Genomic DNA, 20,739 nt, shown 5'->3' on the forward strand with positions numbered 1-20,739 from the left:
CATGAAAATTAAAGGGTCTTGGGTTTGGGAATTCTGGTATAGGAGGTCCAATACAGAAGGATCAGAGGAACAATCCAGAAGTGCAGCAGCTATCTGCAGTGCAGCTCTGAGCCCTGTGCTAGATTAGTTGCTAGGGTGACAGGGCATACAATAGGTGAAAGTGATTATTAATCTCTCACAGGAAGAGGAGCTACACTTGCTTAAGGAGTTCTGGCTTCAAGTCTGAAATGGTCAAGGAAAAGAAGAGATGGTGAATCTGTAGTCTGAAAGCTCTGGGGTCAAGTGGTAAGGTATGTTTGAGAAGGCAAGGGAATGAAGAGGAATGGGGCTGACTACCACCTAAGATTATCTGGTCATTTAAGAAGTTTCCCAAGAACAAAGCTGAAGGACTTAAACTACCAGATATGAAGACTCCATTTAAAGCTACACAGTAACATGACAACAAAGACACCATTACAGAGTAGTGGGGAAAGGCCAGCCTTTTCAACAAACGGTGCTAGATTTGCTGGATATCCACACAGGGAGTAAAACTCTTTGATTCTACCTAACACCTTACACAAAAATCAGCTTCGGATAAATTGTAGGTCTGAATGAGAAAGGAAAACAGTCACCTCCTAGAAGATAACATATTTTCATGACCTTAGTGAGGCAAGATGTTTTAAACATGATGCAGAAAGCAGTAATCATAAAAGAAAAAATTGATATATAGACCAGATTAAAAACTTCTGTTCAGCAAAATAACATTTAAGAGCGTGAAAAGGCAATCCACTGTCTGGAAGGATATATCTGCAATACTGGTAATGTCAAAGAACTAATGTCCAGAATGTGTAAAGAATTCCTACAAATCAATGCAAGGCAACCCAACAGAAAAACCGCTTAAATATTTGAACAGGCATTTCACACAAGAGGATTTCAAATAGCCAATAGCATATGAAAAGCCAGCAGGGAAATGCACATTAAAACCACAGTAAGACACCACTACACACCCACCAGAATGGCTAAAATTAAAACAGAACAATTTTAGCCATAGCCACTGATGGCAAAGATATAGTGGGAGGATAAACTGGTATGCCCATTTGGAGAACCGTCTGGCAGTATCTACCTAAACTGTATAGGTAGATACCCAACAAAAGTGAGGACTATATGCACTCAAAGACATGAACAAGACTGTTCATGACATTATTTTTAACTGAAAATAACTCAAATGTCCATCAACAGGAGAATGGTTAAAATAAACTGTGGTATATACTTACAATGGAATATATGGCAATAAAATCAATTATTACTACATACAATGACATGGATGGCTATCAAAAATGTGTGAAAGAAGCCAGATAAACACACACAAAATACATATTGTATGATTCCATTTCTATGAGGTTCATAACAGGCAAAGCTAATCTATGGTGATAATTCAGGACACTGGTTACCTACAAGGGGTACTGACTGGAAGAAAGCATGAAAAAGCCTGCTGGATGCTCAGAATGTTATTCTCTCTAGATCTGGGTAGGAGTTACACAAGCACAGATATTTGTACAAATTCATCCCATCATAAAACTAAGATTTATGCATGTTGTTGTACATATGTTATACATCACTACAAAAATTTTCTCAGATAATCAATATACTTAGATTAACAACTACATTACAAATGAATATGTGACCATAGTTATAAATGTACCATTCTATTAAAAAGAAAGTCTTACTTATTTATATCTTCTGGGATTTAAGGCCATAGATGTACATATGGAAGAAAGATTGTGTACTAAGAGTCTGACAGATGTTAAGTTCAGGTTCCAGTTTCCCTTTACTAACTATGTGAATTTGTCCTCTCTGAGCTTCAGTTTCCTACCTATAAAAAGGGGCTAGAAGTCCCTACCATTTGATGCTGTTGTGAGGATTACAGATAACAAATTTCTAGTGCCTGGCACATTCCGTGCACTAATTTATCAATTGTCATCACATTTTAACTTTAATGAAGTATGTGCTCAAATCATAACCTACCCTTAACAACAGCTTAATCAGCTAAATCAATGTTTGCTCAGTTGGCACAAACATTCACATGACCCTGCATATACTTTAAAAAGTCATTGAAAGAACAGGTCATTTCAGAAAAATATCACTAACCACACTGAAGATACATGAAGCTAACTTTACTGCTAATATCTAAAACCAATCCCTAGAAAATATGAAATAATGCCCAAAGCTGAAGAACTGAGACAATAACCTCTGAACCAACTCAAGGGGCCACTAATAGTCTGTTAAAAGATGTGGGTTTTGAAGTGGAACAGGACAATGCAACCTAGAAGTTCTCACCATTATCATTAGGTAAACTGGTTGTGGATACTATGCAGTTAGAGGAAGGACAAAAAGGGTAAAGGCTTCTAAGAAGGTATCTGGTTGGTATGAAAAGGATTCTACATATCTCCCCCTAAGAGAATAAATCCTTGACTACTCTTTTCCCCTCCATCATCCACACAAAGTATTAACTACCTTTAATGTTCTTGGGCTCACATTCAGTGGTAGTGATAAGGTCTCCAAGAGGTCATCTAGTAATCTCCCAAACATTGAGAGTTCCTTCCAGACAAGATAAAAACTCATCAGAGAAAAACCCATCTTTTACTGGGTACCAGCCCAGTTGCATCAATGTGTACGTCAATTTTCAAGGCCAGGTAAGCATATCTCGATTATACTATCAAGCTTTACTGAGGACCCTCCAGTCCAAACTTATTTTCATAGGGACTGAGATGGGGCAGTGGTAAGGAGACACAAGCAAGAAGGATGGTGGTTAAGACAGGGGAAAATAAAGACAAACAACTGTATCTGAAGTTATGTCACTGACTTTAACAGAACAAACTACACTAGCAAGTTTATTTAATGGATCACACATACAGAAATTGCTACCTTTTTACTACAATATGTCTGATGAGTTTTTATCTTGTCTGGAAGGAACTCTCAATGTTAGTGTTAAATCATTTGGGGGAGTGAAAAGGATCTGTATTTTCTTTAGAAAAATGAATATGTTGTATGAACAATTAACATCAATTTGCATCACAAATGTTGCTTGCTTTTGCAGTAGTTCAAATTACTCAAATCTTTACTGTAATATCCTCATGGGAGTTTTGAGATATGATCGAAATGTACTGTTTCAATGAATCCGCACAGCCTACATCCCTGCCTAAGAGTCATTTTGTCATAAAGTAACAGAAGAGCCCTTCTTCTGAGCCATATGATGATTTGGATTTTAGTTTATTTTTTGGTTTTCAATATATCTAGAGATTACTGGATTGTGACAAAAGTTTTCATGCTCTAAAATTTTCAATCTATCAAAACGATAATTTTCATTTTCTCTTTTTGAGCGCTTTTGTTTTCAGCATATTAGCTCGGGGTGGCCACTAAAACAGTGAGAGCCCCTAAAAATAGATGCTTTTTCAGTAAAGAATTTTGTTTGTTTATTTATTTTTAGGACTACTATACTCTCTTCAATATAAGTTGCAAACTTTAAGGCTACTTAAAGTTCCCCATTCCCAAAGCTGCATATTTATAAGAGATCTCATAATTCTTTGAACTTGCCAGTTTAAAAAAAACATGCAAGCATCACAGACATCAATTGTGTCAATAATCATCAACTGCATAAAAATATGTGGTATTATTTAAAGCATTTGTTAAATGAGTATCTTACATGCTTTCATTCTCTGCCTAAATCAACCCTAAATATTTATTCTGCGTCTACTATGTATTGTTACTATGTGAAAAGCATTCATGAATTAACTTCATTTTACAGATGAAGAAATAAAAGCTTAAAGATGTTAAATAATCCCTCACAAGCTATAAAACTTGAAACATGTCTTAGTGCAGAAATAATTGACAGCAAGTATCAGAATTACAAATATCCTCCCTTAAAGGTCTCTGAGTTATTCAGAAAAAGGTTTCTGAAACTTCCACAATAATTTGGAAGGAGAACAAGGATGCTTACAAGCTAATAACCAATAAAATGCCAAGAAGTGAATATCTTGTTCCAGTATTAATGTACACAGTGGTAAAAATGTGGTAAATGAAAATATCTAAGTTGATCACTGCCAAAAGTGACAACCAAATTTTTGTCCTCCTGGTTTTGATGTCCTCAAGGATGATTCACAGGAGTATAAATACCACATACATGATGTAAATGACAACAGGGGCGGCAACACATATTCATTCTTAAATGAATGTTGCTAAAGAGCATTAAGAGTCATCATTTTATAGAAGCTGGTTTTCAAATATTCCTAAGAACTTTTCTCTTACTGTGCATATTGAACTTCTACACAAATCTGTAAGGTCTTTTACTTGTGTTTAGACAGTTTCACAGTAAAAACTGAACAAGGTAAGTAAAACATTAGAAATTGTTTTACTTTTATCAGATCACCATATTTGAGAGTTTACTATTATTTCCAAAAGGTACTTCAACTTGAAATTGAACAAATAACACTGGATAACTGTTGATAACAAGGCAACAAAACAGAAGCCTCAATGAGGATAGATGCATTAGCTCTTGGAGAACAGTTTTCTCCCCTAGTATTCTCTGTTCTTATTATATAGTTACAGAATAAATTAGCCACTTTATATTTTCTACCCTAATATCCCCGAAACTTTATAATGAAAACAGAATTGGAAAGCAGGTACTACTTCAATTTCCTTAATTAAGTAAAATTCATGAAATTTTCACTGAATAAAATCTTGCTTACTTCCTCACTATTGTTCATAGACAACCCCTGGACCTTCTGTTCTTCTCAACTGCTTGTTCAGGGGCATCTTTGAATTTCTCCATTACTACTGATGCTTTCTCTCATCAGCCTGTAAATAAATGTTCAAGACTCTTTCATCCTCAAACAAATCAGAGCAAAACACAACAAATCCCTCCCTCCTGTGCCCTTCTAGCTCTGCCCTCCTCACCAAGCTTCTTGAAAGTGCCCTGTCTTCACTACCTCTACTTCCTAACCTCACTCATTCCCAACTCAGCACCATCTGCCTTCCATCTCACCACTCCACTGAAATTGCTCTTCCAAGAGTTACCTCACTTGCGCTCAGAAGTCTGGAAATTGGAGGCACAGGCCTGTATTGCTGACCACTGCATTCGCAGGGCTGGCTCACAGCAGGCACTAAATACATTATTACTGCTTTTTCTGGAGCATTTATTCTACTGATCACTTTTGAACTGAGTTCCCCCTTCCACCCCATCACCAGATTTCTATAACCCTAGCACTGGTCTCCTAGTGCTCCATCAAATAAGTTAGGACATATCTAAGTTCAATCTAGGAAAGTAAGTGTGATCTGAGACAGACTGGCCTGAAATGTGATATGTAATATAAAACAAACCCAATCATTTGTGCTGCAACCTGTCCGAAGAAAGAATGTATTAAGAGGGGTATACTTATATGCAAGTTAGGAAAAAAAAACAGCTAAAGGACAAAAATTTGTTCATGTTTTTAACAGACCAGCTAACATGAGTATCTGCTTCAGTTTGAGGCAGTGTCTTGGCACAAGAAGAGGTGTCAGCAGAGCATGACACTACGCTGGATAAATCCAGCTAATTTCCCTTGTTCTTGTTCTCTGTTCTCAGTAACTTTCTATAGTACTTCATGTAAATTTCCCACAGATTCTGCAATCAGACAACATCAATAGCTGACATGTTTTGAGAGAAATTTCTTCTTGTAAAGTTTTAAAGTAGCATTCTAATCAAGACTGCTGAGTTAAACCTCAAGAGCCCACGGTTTTCTAGAATAACAAAAAACTAAACCCTACTTTGTAGACTTTCAAAACTAGATACCACTGTAGACTGCAACTAAAATAGGTACACCTGGGCAGGCCCTTGGCAGCTGCCTTTGGTCTTGACAGTACTTTTATTTTATAAACACATACTATTAGAGCAGCTCACCTTTTAGAGAAAAAAGCACTTAGTAAAAGTTACAAAACTGCAACCAAGTGCAGTTAGAATGGAATTATCTGAGCTAATGAGAAAGGAGGCAATGTCGTAGATAATATAAAATTCACAAATTTGGCCTTAGACTGTGACCTATGTAACAGCAGATCTACCTCACAAATTATGTCTTTGCCAAGTGCTATTAGTTTCACTTTAATTTGTACACTGGCAACTCATTAATCAAGGAAATGATGACATGAGGCAACAGAAGGAAACCAATGAGCCAGGTTTAAAAATAGTCATAAATTATCCACAGATAGCAACATATGTGGGGCAATTTGTGGGGCAAATTATAAAACCAAAGTTTTGTATATCTGAAAAATCAAACATAAACACATTCCCAAAATAGTGTTTGTAAGTATTCATATGTATTGTATATAAAGGTTCACAAGTAGGTCCAACTGACTAATAACTTCATGGAAACTATGGAAGGAACTCCCATGGCAAACAGATTTCTAGCTGGCTGACCTTTTAGTACTGCCGCTTGGTTTAAAGTTTTACTTTCTCCTGAGAGGTAGGAAGGCTAGAGGGTAAAAAGAAAAAAAAAATTATTGTTTGCAATGTACCACTATACCTTTAAGTTAGAAATAATTTGAGAATTAGCCTGTTGTATAAAGCAGAATTCTTCAAACACCTGCTGAGACCCACAGAAAAAATACCCAATATATATATACATACATGAAAAAGTTTCACCAAACAGCATTTGCTCTTACTCTCTGTATATCCTTAATATTTTTAGTTCTGTTTCATTTTTCCTTAAAAGCTAAATTGATTTTGCAAACCTAAATAGGTCATAACCCAAAGTGGAAAAAAGAGAAGTCTGACAAGACACTAAAGAATTTAGAGAAAATAACCAAAACTAACAATCTCCCCCAAATACTATTGGCATCACTGATAGGCAAAAGCAGTGGGTCCTTCCATACAGGGGTTGTGAACAATGTCAGGTAATTCAAAAAAAAAAGCTGTGAAATTTGTCCATATTCTTTACCTTTAAATCTTGTAAGCAATATGATTTAAAGTGACTTAAAACTTATGCAATATTTCTAACTCCAGGTATTTTCTAAGACATTGACTCCCCTACAATCAGTTTTACAAGAACTCATTTTACAGACTTGAAGTTACCCCTTAAAGTTTGCTGCAAGAAAAAAATTCTCAAAATATTTCTGTATAAAATCTTAACATAATTTGTGTTAGAAATGTATACCTACAAGAAATGCTTGCATGCATCAATTTTGTTCAAGGTTTAATCTACCTCATGATAATACTATTATTCTCTTTCCTTCTGATCTACTTCCTCTAAATCCAATTATTGCTTCCAGCATATAAGAGGGAACGGAGCTTCTTTTAAAACAAAGAACTCCTTGATCTGGTGCTTACAAGGACACAATGCACTCTTAAACTACATTATTTGAATGAACCAAGTAATTTGATACAATAAAAAGTGTTCCCTAGAAATCTGAGGTTTTCCTATACACTAACAATGAACTAATAGAAAGAGAAACCAGGAAAACAATTACATTCACAATTGCATCTACAAGAATAAAATACCTCGGAATAAACCTAACCAAGGAAGTGAAAGACCTATACCCCAAAAACTACAAGACATTCTTCAGAGAAATTAAAGAGGATACTAACAAATGGAAACTCATCCTATGCTCTTGGCTAGGAAGAATTAATATTGTCAAGATGGCCATCCTGCCAAAGCAATATACAGATTTAATGCAATCCCTATCATATTACCAACAGCATTCTTCAACGAACTGGAACAAATAGTTCTAAAATTCATATGGAACCTCCAAAGACCCCAAATAGCCAAAGCAATCCTGAGAAGGAAGAATAAAGTGGAAGGAATCTCGCTCCCCAACATCAAGCTCTACTACAAAGCCACAGTAATCAAGACAATTCGGTACTGGCACAAGAACAGAGCCACAGACCAGTGGAACAGAATAGAGTCTGCAGACATTAACCCAAACATATATCATCAATTAATATACGATAAAGGAGCCATGGACATACAATGGGGAAATGACAGCCTCTTCAACAGCTGGTGTTGTCAAAACTGGACAGCTACATGTAAGAGAATGAAACCGGATCATTGTCTAACCCCATACAAAAGTAAATTAGAAATGGATCAAAGACCTGGAAATAAGCCATGAAACCATAAAACTCTTAGAAAAAAACATAGGCAAAAATCTCTTAGACATAAACATGAGCGACTTCTTCATGAACATCTCTCTCTGGGCAAGGGAAACAAAAGCAAAAATGAACAAGTGGGACTATATCAAGCTGAAAAGCTTCTGTACAGCAAAGGGCACCATCAATAGAACAAAAAGGAACCCTACAGTATGGGAGAATATATTTGTAAATGACAGATCCAATAAAGGCTTGACATCCAAAATATATAAAGAGCTCACACGCCTCAACAAACTAACAACAAATAATCCAATTAAAAAATGGGCAGAGGAACTGAACAGTTTTCCAAAAAAAATACAGATGGCCAACAGACACATGAAAAGATGCTCCACATAGCTAATTATCAGAGAAATGCAAATTAAAACTACAATGAGGTATCACCTCACACCAGTAATTATGGCTACCATCCAAAAGACAGACAACAACAAATGTTGGCGAGGCTGTGGAGAAAGGGGAACCCTCCTACACGGCTGGTGGGAATGTAAATTAGTTCAACCATTGTGGAAAGCAGTATGGAGGTTCCTCAAAATGCTCAAAACAGACTTACCATTTGACCCAGGAATTCCACTCCTAGGAATTTACCATAAGAATGCAGCAATCAAGTTTGAAAAAGACAGATGCACCCCTATGTTTATCGCAGCACTATTTACAATAGCCAAGAATTGGAAGCAACCTAAATGTCCATCGGTAGATGAATGGATAAAGAAGATGTGGTACATATACACAATGAAATATTACTCAGCCATAATAAGAGGGCAAATCCTACCATTTGCAGTAACATGGATGGAGCTGGAGGGTATTATGCACAGTGAAATAAGCCAAGTGGAGAAAGAGAAATACCAAATGATTTCACTCATCTGTGGAGTATAAGAACAAAGGAAAAACTGAAGGAACAAAACAGCAGCAGAATCACAGAACCCAAGAATGGACTAACAGGTACCAGGGAAAGGGACTGGGGAGGGATAAGGGGGAGGAGAAGAAAGGGGGTATTAAGATTAGCATGCATAATGGGGGGGTGGGAGAAAGGGGAGGGCTGTACAGCACAGAGAGGACAAGTGGTGATTCTGCAGCATTTTGCTATGCTGATGGATGGTGACTGTAGGAAGGTTTGTGGGGGGGGACCTGGTATAGGGGAAAGCCTAGTAGCCATAGTGTTCTTCATGTAAGTGTAGATTAGTGATAACAAAAAAAAAAAAAGAAAAAGGGGATTACTCCCTGATAGGCTAAAACTAACTGTAAATCAACGATTAATGCATGCTTTAGATATCCTTAATTTTGATCACTTAAAGGGTGTCAGCTATGGAGGTACATTTTTCTGATAATATTCCTTTCTCTTAAAAAAAAAAAAAAAGCAGTTCCTGTGTGGTGACCTCAAATGAGTTCTACACAATGGTATAAAGGGCATATCAAAGTGTGGGCAAAGGGTCTGTTTGTATTTATACAGAGGATCAAAGCCTAATTTGGCTACCCAGAAAATGAACTAGGATATGATATGAAGAAGAACTTCCAACATCAGCACTCTCTGGAAGAATCATACCAGAAGATGATCATCAAAAAACCTCAACAAAGATCCAGGCAATGCTACAGTTGTAGCTGCATTCATCCCATCGGTTCCTGGACTTGCCATGGAAATGAAGAATGAGATATCTAAGCTGGCCTGTGCATACAGTAAAACAACAAATTTGACTGGATCTATACTGTTGGAACTCAACCAAGAATTAGGAGAAGTGCAAGTTGTAGTGCTCCAAAATCTTACAACTACAGACTATCTACTGTTAAAAGAACATATGAGATGTGAACAGTTCCCAGGAATGGGTTGTTTTAATTTGTCTGATTTCTCTCAGACAGTTCAAGTTCAGTTGGACAATATCCACCATATCATAGATAAATTTTTAAAAATGCCTAGGGTGCCTAACTGGTTTTCTTGGTTTCACTGGAGATGGCTGGTAATTATAGGTCTGCTTTGGTTATGTAACTGTATTCCTATTATGTTAATGTGTGTGCGCAATTTAATTAGTAGTTTAAAAACTATACATGCTTAAGTTACTCTACAAGAAGATATGTCAAAGAAATAACCAATCTTCCCATGTTTTCTTCCATCTGCTACTTCTATAGCTTTTCTTCTTCCTTCCTAATTACAAGCCTTAAATAGAATTCGTGCCTCATATTGAATTTACTGAGTATCATAATTCTTCCAAGTGATAAAGATACCTCAAGACAAATGCTGGGCATAGCAGCCACAGGGCATAAATCTGCAAAGAAGTAAAAAGCTAACCTTTTCAAACAATATTGCTTTTCTCTCACTTACCAACTTTACATTTCCCTGTATGGCCCCGGAAGATGACTGGTTAGCCAGAGACGGGTAAGATTCCTCAAGGGAGGAACAACCTAAGACAGGCACAGTCGCAGGGGGGCCATCAGGTAAGAAATTGGGGATCAACAGAGGTGAGGCTTAGAACCTCACCCCCCGTTTTGAGAGAAATCTTCTGCATCCGTGGATGTTTTATTGCCCTTGTCTAGCTAGGATTAACACATAGTCTACAGGCATAAACCTGATCATCTACATATGCTCTCTTACAACACTAAACTATGTTTTCTACCTTTATCTTGCATCTACCAACCACTTCAGCATTTAAAAAAAAAAAATAATAATAATAAGGGAGAAACGTGGGATTCACATATAAATCAAGTATAAAAATCAAACAAATATTCATATTTGACCTGATTGTTTATAGTTCATGATGCATAATCAAAACCGAAAGTTTCTGTGATGACTGCCCTTGCACTGTTCACCATGTAAGAACTTATTCACTATGTAAGAATTTGTTCACCATGTAAGAACTTGTTCGTTATGCTTCAGAAGATTGGAGACTGACGAGAATTAGGCTTGGGGTGGATTAATGATTGTGCATTGAGCATTGAGTACCCTATACAGAATTTTATTGTTAACAACCATTTGATCAATAAATATGAGATGCCCTCTCAAAAAAACAAACAAACAAAAAAAAAAAGAGTTAAATTATCTCTTAATGCAGGTCCACTACATTTTTTTTAGGTTCATTACTTTTTATAAAATGCTACTAAAAACAAAAGCCTGAAGAAAATAAATCAGTGCTTCAGATTTTCAGTATCACTGTAGCAGAAGTGTTTTACCTGCAAATATACTCCAGGTCAGCATTTCTACATCCACACAATAAACAATTAAGATGAGAAATGTAAACAACAGCAAAATAGAAACTGCTACAAAACATAAGCAGTGACTGAAATGAAAACAACAATAAAAATAGTGCCTGGGAGGGTGGGTGAGGCACAAACAGCACTCATTTCATCCATTCAAAACACTATTGTCTTATTAGGATGTACGCAAATATTAAAGATCCTACTCCTCGAAGTCTTTCTTTGAAAAGTGTCATTTAAAGTTAGCATTCAAAAATAAGATGTGACGTAGAGTGATCTCCTCTATAACCTAAACATAGAATTGTTAACTGTAACATAAAAACTGAATCTTAGCAATGTAAGATTTTTGCATTTGTTAAGTTTATTAGATATTTTACCTTTTTTTCCTGCTTATGTAAGATGGGGGTCTCCACTTCTACTTTCTAACTGGTGAGCACTGGTGAAAGCTCTCCGTACTTTTGTAGTACATCATCATATCATAAGCAAATTCGGTTTTCTCCATTCCAATTCTATGTCTCTGTTTTTCCTTATCAATTGTGCTGACTAATGCCTCCAATACCAAATCTAATAGTAGTGGCGACAGTAGGCATCTAGTCCTCATTAATTAAAATACTGATTTTTTTGTTTGAGGTATATATGTTTTATCATATCAGATATCCAATAATTCTTATTTTAAATTGCTTTAAAAAATCAGAAATGGATTAACACATAGTCTACAGGCACACACCTGATCATCTACAATTGCTCTCCTACAACACTAAACTATGTTTTCTACCTTTATCTTGCATCTACCTACCACTTCAGCATTTTATTAAAAATAAAAATAATAATAATAATAAAGGGAGAAATGTGGGATCAACATATAAATCAAGTATAAAAATCAAATGAATATTCATATTTGACCTGATTGTTTATAGTTCATAATGCATGATCAAAACTGAAAGTTTCTGTGATGAATGCCCTTGTACTGTTCACCATGTAAGAATTTATTCACTATGTAAGAATTCATTCACCATGTAAGAACTTGTTCGTTATGCTTCAGAAGATTGGAGACTGACGAGAGTTAGGCTTGAGATGGATTAATGATTGTACATTGAGCATTGACCCCCCCTATACTGAATTTTATTGTTGTTAACAACCATTTGATCAATAAATATGAGATGCCTCCTCAAAAAAAAAAAATCAGAAATGGGTTTTTAAATGCCTTTTCAGCATTTATGGAGATAATTACATAATTTTTCCTTAGATCTATTAATGTAGCGAAAATACCAAAACTTATTCATAATTGTTTGCAGCCTGTTCAACAGTTAGGGAAGTCCAGTTTGTTTTATGCTGCAGGAAAAAGATAAGCTTCCAGATAATCAAATAAGCATTGTGTTAGATTATCTACTCAATTACACATGTCAAACAGACATATTTAACTTCTTTGATCTAACTTATTCCTTACATTCACTTTTACAAGCACACTTCAAAACAAAATTTTTTTCTAAATATTAAACATACTCAACTTAGTAGTGTTAAGTTCTTCCCAGTTTCATCCAGGCTCTCTTCTTACTTAATTCTCCCTACAATCTCATCTACTTGGAGTTTAATTACCTCATTTTAGGACTCCCAGATTTATCCCTACAGCCCAGACCAGCCAACTCCTTCCTAGGTCTCTCAGCTGAATTTCTTAAAATCTCGAATGGACCTTAGGAGGAACAGAACTCAAGCTTTTCCTCCTCCAACCTGGCCCTCTAGCAGGACTCTCTAAACCACCTGCCCCCACCATGCACCCAGTTACTAAGCCTGAAACCTAAGAGTCATCCTTGGCAAAGCTCCCCAACCTCCAGTATCTCTAAAGAATGATTTTTATCTCATAAATCCCTCAATTCTGGAATATCCATACCTCTTCCCAGCCTCTCTGACTCCATTCTGGTCTAAACTGACACTACCATCAAAACCAGTCTTCCTGACTAGTAGTCAATCATGCCCAATGCAAATAATCTTTTAAAAAGTCAACCTGATCACATCAATCTCGTTTGTGATAGATTTAAAAAATAATCTTTAATACAGTCTATAAACCATTTCCCTCTCTTCAGTGATGATGGCTCTTCCCTTCCCCCATTGTTTTCAATGCTCTAAGCTAGGCTTTCAGTTTTTAGACGACAGACAACAATAGCATTCTTTTGTGCCAAAGGGCCTTTGCACCTGCAGTCCCACTGCCTAAAACATCCCTCCACACATCCTTTGATTCTTAGATGAGGGATCAATTCCCAGATAAGTTAGTCCTAATAACCTCCCCCAGCTCCTCATACATATATTTCTTTCAGAGCATAAGAACTGCAACAAGTTACAGTGTGTAATCATGCATTTATAATTTAAAAAATAAGTGCAAACTATATATACTATGAAAAACATACTGACAACCTTAAATGTAAGAAGGGATTTTTTAAAACCTGTTTACTACTTTCTAAAACAGTGAAGTTGATCTTATATTTCTCTTCCATAGATAAAAATGGGCCTATGTCATGCTTTAGAGCAGCAGTGTCCAAGTGAAACAGAAGCCACATATACAATTTTGTATTTTCCAGTAGCCAATTAAAAGAAAACAGATGAAATTAATTGTATTTTGCTTAAGCCAAAGTTTCCAAACTATTTTTACTTTTACATGCAATCAATGTTAAATATATATTTTAACATTAGTTTTCAATATCTGGTGTATATTTTACAATGAAAGCACATTTTTCTTTGGATTAGCTTTATTTCAAGTGCCACATGTGGCTAGTGGCTTCTGTACGGCACAAGATAGTTCTAGAAGATAATACTGTATTTCATGTACTTAAATAGCTTGCTAACAGAATCAGACTTATTTTAAAACAGCATGGCATTAAGCAATTTTAACCTTTTATTAAACAAGGACATGTCTCACATTTAAACCTTTCAAAAAATTTCAAATTAAGCAAATGTTCCACATTGCTGAAATGCCCAAATTGAAATAAAAATTCAGGTAAACAATTTTAAAACTGCATTTTTACTGAGCATCCTGAGGAGATTACAGGAAGATGGGTACTCTCAAACACTGCTAATGGGAGTAATTTTATTACAACCTCTTGGAAAGCAATTGCTTTCCCTTTGTTTTAGCAAGTCTACTTCTGAGACTCAGTCCCATGGAATCAACCAAGACAAATTCAAGGATTTATGTACAAACTTGTTCATTGAGATACATTCATGTATGTGTATGTATGATACTCATATATCCATAGAAAAGAAAAAACACTGAATGTAAACCAAAATGTTTACAGTTACCTCCCTGTAGTGTAATGATTAGTGATATATTTCTTCTGTTGTTGCTTAAAATACACATGTATTGAGCGCTACTTTGTGCCAGGCATTTAAAACAGCTGGGTCCCTGACATCCAAGGGCATGCCCACTTTCTTTATACTGCTTTACATTTCCCAAATATTCTACAGTAAGTATATTATCCTTTCATACTTTTAATAACCAGAAAAATACAATACAGAGTAGATGCTGATTTGGGCAAATCAGCTGTAAAGGGACATTTTCTGGTCAATTAGGGAAGAATTTGAATACAGCCCTGAATATGATTTTACATGAAAATTTCCTGAAATGGTAAGAGGAATCTAGCTGTCTAAAACAAAACCTACAAAATGGTCTATACAGTAAGATTTCATTTTGGTAAAAAGTGCACACATATAAATACATAAGAAAATTGAGTGGAAAGATATGTACTCAACTGTTAACAGTGGGGAATACTGGGTAGCAAGAATGTGATTATTTTTCTTGCGTATGTTCTACAATGCTCTGGTAATAAAAGACTATTTTTTAAAATTAATAGATACACACATCCCCTATTTACTGAGCATCTACTATATACAAAACTGTGCTAGGTTCCAAGAGGCCGAACTGAGTAAAGGTGTCATAACCTTAAAGAAACTTGTAATTAGGGGGAACAACACAAGAAAAACAGTAGAAGTGATTAATGCAAGGCAGAATATAAACGACAAATGAGTAAAATGTGATTACAACGATTCTAAGAAAAAGATCTCACTTGACTGGGAAGAGGAAGAATGGTGAAAATGAGAAAAAAGCTTCATGAAGGAGAGAGAATTTGAAATGGGAAGTATTGTCATGGAGAGGAAACAGCTGGCACTAAAAATAAAGCGTGGGGCAACTGTCAAAACCAGTAAAACACATAATACAAGTTTGGTCAGAATGTAGGATACATGAAGAAGGTAGGCAGTATGCTGGGAAAGTAGGCTGTGAGGGCCTTGAATTTTCAGGAGGGAGTACCTTTGTAAGTTTTTTGAATTTAGCAAACAAATTAAAAGAGGTACCAATTCAAGAAACTGTCCTACCACTTTTCATCACTACTTCTTGTACCATCTTTGTTCAAGCCATTACTATCTCTTGGCTGTATCATTGAAACCACCTCCTAATGGAATCTTCCTGCTTCCACTCATGCGCTTCTATAGTTTTCTGTCAGCAGCCAAACAGAGCCTTTTAAAACATAAGATTATATCACATCACTTAAAAACCTGCAATGGCTTCCTATCTCACACAGTGAGGGGAAAAAAAGCCAGTCATTTCAATTACTACAAAGTTCTACCACACTGTTCTCTTACTCTCTAACTCTTGGGGCACATATACTACTTTTCCATTTGCAATTTTAAAAAATATTCCAGGCATATTTCTGCCTCTACCACTCTTTCCACTCTCTTCACTTCCTTGTCTTCTCTGACCCCACGCTACAAAACAGCAAGCCCCCACAACCTCCCACTCCTGGCTCAGAGTCAGAAAACCTATACTACCCCATGTCCCAAAACTGGCTCTATTTTTCTCTATGATACTTAACATCTTCTGTCATCTCTCTATTTTGTCTATTCCCATACACATACACAAACAGGCCTGTGTGCACACACACACAAACAAGTGCAAGAAACTGAAGCTCTAGGAAGGCTATTTTTTTTTTATTTGTTCATTTCAGTATTCTCAGCACTTAGAACAGAGCCTGACATATTTCAAGTGCTCAATAAGTATTTGCTGTATGAATGAAAGAAGAGAATACCATGGTGTTAGTAGATATTTGGTTGAAATGGTTTGTGGCATATTGTAAGTATTTACAGGAACAGGACCTACAATGAATTTATTCCAATTTACTAATTCATTTTCCTCTGAGAACTACTCACCAAAATAGTGTTTGTAAATTAAACTTTGAGCACTGAGACAACCATTAATTTATTGTCAATTTTTCTCTGCAAGGTTTACTCAAGTTTCTTGGAATAGGGGTGGTGGTAACTGAAGAATGACAGGATGAAGTCTTAAATATCCTTTGTTCCTTCTTTTTCACCTCTCCCAAACTAATGAATATACTTTAACTCCCTGCTTCCTCCCCACTGTATAGTTTTTCTTCTTTTTTCCCCTGCTTCCTCCACACTGTATAGTTTCTTTTTCTTTTCTCCAAGGAGTAGGTCTAATCCAGACCTATGAGCCCCTATACCAGAGTTAGGACAGAAACAGAAACTAGGAATTTGATACAGGGCTGCTGAGATGGCTGGCAGCAATTAGAGAGGAGCCCAGGCACAGAAGTTACTGCAGAGGAACCTAAAGAGAGCAAGAGTTCTCAATTCAAGTATTTTCAATCAGAAGCTCCTTGTATTTTATACAGGAAGTCAACACAAAAATGATACTAACTCCTTCCTGTCCCCTAATTTAAAAATATACAATGCTAAAAGACAGAGTGATACTTTATAAATGAGAAACCTGAACTTTTTATTATGATTTCAAATTTATAACAAAGTTTAGGAAAAAAAAATATATAATGAATGATCATATACCCACCACCTACTTGTGTTAGATCTTTCACAAATCTGCTTCACAATTATTTTAAAGACAGTAAAGCCATGGTTGAAAAATCATGGGCCCTTCCTATATCCTTTAGCCCTCTCCAGTTCTCCAGATGTAACTTTTATTCTGATTTGGTGTTCATCATTCCAAAGCATGTTTCCATACTTTTGCTACATATTCCACTATTCCCAGAAAATACACTGTATAATTTTGCATATTTTAAAAGCAATATAAAAAAACTATGTAAATATCATAAATAAAACTATCATACAATTTCCTGGCTCTGCCACCAGCTGTTTGACATCAGGTAAGTTACTTAATATCTCTGTGCCTCAGTTTCCTCTGAAAAATGGGGATAATACCACCTAGTAGCTTAGAGGGTGGTTGTGAGGATTAAATGAGTTAATATCAATCACTTAGACAAGTATCTCGATCACAGTATCAGTGTAATTATCACAGTTGTGAAAGGACTGTGATCATATATATAGATATGTACACACACACACACTGATTAACTACCAAAATTATGTGCCATATATTTTTAAACTGCATAAAAACTAGAAATATTTATGAAGTTCAGGCTGGTAAGGTTCACCAGCCTACTTAAAGAGGAATTGAAAGTGCTAAGCTTAGTTTCTGTTTTTTAACTTACAAATTGTAGGTAACATTAAATGAAAATATTTGATTCTAATAATTTATGACTGTTTAAAAACAGTTAAATACTTAAAGGCCCTCTTTTATGAGTGTGGGGGGGGTTGGATTGAAGAGTAATCCCTCAATGAGATGCTATACAGACTTTTTACACTGTTAAGGGAGGCACTTTAGATTTCACACAAAATAAAACATTGATACTCAAACTTCACTACTTTTCTGGACTAGTTTTTAAGTAACTGTAAGCAGAACGAATTAAAACTTAAAATGATGCTTTATAATAGGATTCACATAGATTACAAGACTTCTAAAGGCAACTGGATTCTGCAAAATTTATCAATGCATTATGGACATATTTTTGTCTTGATGTAGGATTTTTATAATAGTCTCTAGGTCAAAAGATCAGAAAACATCAGAACTTAAATGCCCTACATATTATGGTGAATTCCAGTGATTTCTTTCATGGGCTTTTTAAAGATTTTTAAATATATCTGTTCTTTGAAGATCAATTAATATATCTAACTGATAAATGGGAATTCAATCTTAAGAGCATTTACTAGGTGCCATTTACTGGGCTGGATATTGTATACAGGATCTGTCTTTTAATCATGTGAAATATCTTCATGGACAAATATTAGAAGGCTACTACAGAAACTTTGTTTAAACACACATACTATTACTACAAAAGCCAGTATTTAAGGCGGCAAAGCATATAATATGTGTATCAACTGTGAAAATTATATAAACACAGTAGTGCTGAACACTTGTTTCCCCTAGAATTTAGCACATTATTTCTATGTATAAACTGCGAGCAACAAATAAATGTAACATCAAGGAAACTATCACCCTCTCCCACCCTCCAAAAAAAGCCAAACTTGAGTACAAAAATGTAGCCAGTGAAAAGGAAGATAAAGTTCAAAATTAAACTCCTTCTTTTCTTCTCCTAAAGTGAGAACTTTGAAACGGAATCATTGCTTTTGTTTCATTCGTTCCCCCACCCCCGCCCACCAGAAAAATATTTACTAGCAAGAGTTAGTCCTTCCCTATGTCCCAACAGAAGAAAATTCAATAGGAGAATCTCAAGCTATAACTTGCATTCATCAACAGGAGAAAAACCTAGCCATTCTCAGTACTTTCCTAATGAAGAAAGTAACCTACCGTCTTTCACCCGATACTCTGTCCCTTGCCCAAGCAGGATGCAGCACCTGCCAAATTGGGCGCTGAAGGAATGACGGTCCAACTTTCGAACGCAATCTGGGAAGAAGACTCAGATTATTTCGTGAGGAGAGCAAGAAGGGAGCAGAAAAGGTCCTCTCAGGAAGGACGCATGAGCTTCAGGGCTCTCCTGTCTGTTGGAGGATTCAAAATCCTCTTACTTTAGAGACTCTTGGAAGCAGCACACGCCGGTAGCGGCCGGCCGCGGGCCTGGGCGAAGCAGTGTTTACACCTGTCACGAGGGAGGCGGAGGCAAGGAGAAAGAGGAAGCCGACCAGAGCCCCAAACTTCTCAACAGCTCCCGGGAGGGAGCGGCCGGCGCGAAGCTGTGGGCAGCAGGAGGCGGAGAGGCAGGGGAGGCGGCGGCAGGGAGGTGGGAAGGGCTCACACTTCCACCACCCGTGCCCGGGAAGGCGAGAAGGGCGCCGTCGCCGGCGTCCCCACACCCGCCGCGGAAGAAGGCAGAGCCCAAGCCCAGAGCCCGCAGGCCCGCAGAGCCGGCACCGGCCGCGCAGTCCCCGGCTCCGCAGCAGGCAGGTGGTCTCCGCTCGGGCGAGGGTCTGGCCTCCAGGTTGGGCCGGGTCCCCGCACCTTCGCCTCCCCGCATCTTGGGGAAAGGAGTGGTGGCGCTTACCTGTCTCGTTCAGGGCGGCCGCGATGGGCATGGCTCAGGGGCCCGAGGAGGAACTGTCTCCCCGGGCAAGGACCTGCTAGTCCGACGCGGAGCTGGCGAGAGCGGAAGGCAGGCTGCTCACTGCCTTGTCAGCCAAGCAGCGCCATGGACGCCCACCCGGAGTTTCAGTGCTGCCGCGGGACCCCCATCCCATTACCCTCCGCCCTCTTCCGCCGCCGCCGCCACCGCCGCCGCCTCCTCCACCTCCTCCTCCGCGGAGACCCCCCGCCCACTCCACACACTCTCCCATCATACAGCGGGGGAACCGCTGCCGCCGACACGTCACTTCCGGGCGCAGGTGGCTAGGTCGCGGCCGAACGCTGGTGGTGCAGAGGGTGGGGGAGGACATTCCAGGGGAAGGAGTGTCACAGAATCTTACCCCAGCGCAGGCGCCTTCGCACAAAACCCGGCCGCCATTTTGGGTGCGGGCAAGCTGCCTTTTTTCTTTACTTCCTTTAGAGCCCGAGCTGTGGCGGATAAAGACGTTTCCGCATTCCGCCCCTAGCTGAGGCAGGGCTCCCGGCAGGGGACTGGTGCTGCCCCAGCAGTTTACGTTAACCGGCCATTTAGAACCGAGATGCGTCTCTTGCTCTCCAAAAAAATAAAAAATTGCAAAGGTTTTGAACTGCATAACCGTATCTTTATCAAAATCCTACTGGAGAGCGCTTGCCAGCTTGCCCTCTTCTCCCCGAAAAACAACTTTTCTTTCACAGTCCAAGTCCCTTTCTCTTTAAGCTGACAGAAAAGAAGCTGATATTTAACAAATAACAAAGAAGAGATTATTACAACTCAAACTTCAGATGGGAATCAAGAGGAAAACACCCGCCGATCTGACAAATCATCTTCGGTACCAACACCAACAAAAATAATTGGGGAGTTTGCTAACGGATGGAGACGGTAATTTTTCATAGATGCTGTGAACAGATGATGAAACTGAAGAAATCAATTTCTGTATTTCTCTAACAGGGGTCATAACAGATTCTGCCATAAGCCTTAATCAGTTGATCGTCTGCGTTTTCATTA

General features: G+C 37.7%; 1 protein-coding gene across 7 annotated transcripts in view; it reads right to left on the reverse strand.

Annotated features, from left to right (window-relative positions):
* AFTPH (aftiphilin) overlaps positions 1-19,860 on the reverse strand; it is a 65,125-nt gene extending 45,265 nt beyond the window's left edge. For 5 of the 7 annotated variants that reach the window (XR_012121004.1, XR_012120997.1, XM_073212434.1 and 2 more), the window contains exon 1: positions 19,678-19,860. The gene's annotated coding sequence lies outside the window, so the exon portion shown is untranslated. Of the gene's footprint in view, positions 1-18,986; positions 19,083-19,677 lie in introns of all 7 variants that reach the window. The other 2 variants (XM_073212424.1, XM_073212430.1) reach the window with 2 other exon arrangements.
* Between the last annotated feature and the right edge of the window lie 879 nt (positions 19,861-20,739).

This window comes from Manis javanica, chromosome 1, assembly GCF_040802235.1.
Source record: "Manis javanica isolate MJ-LG chromosome 1, MJ_LKY, whole genome shotgun sequence".
In the NCBI taxonomy this organism is placed as follows: Eukaryota; Metazoa; Chordata; class Mammalia; order Pholidota; family Manidae; genus Manis; species Manis javanica.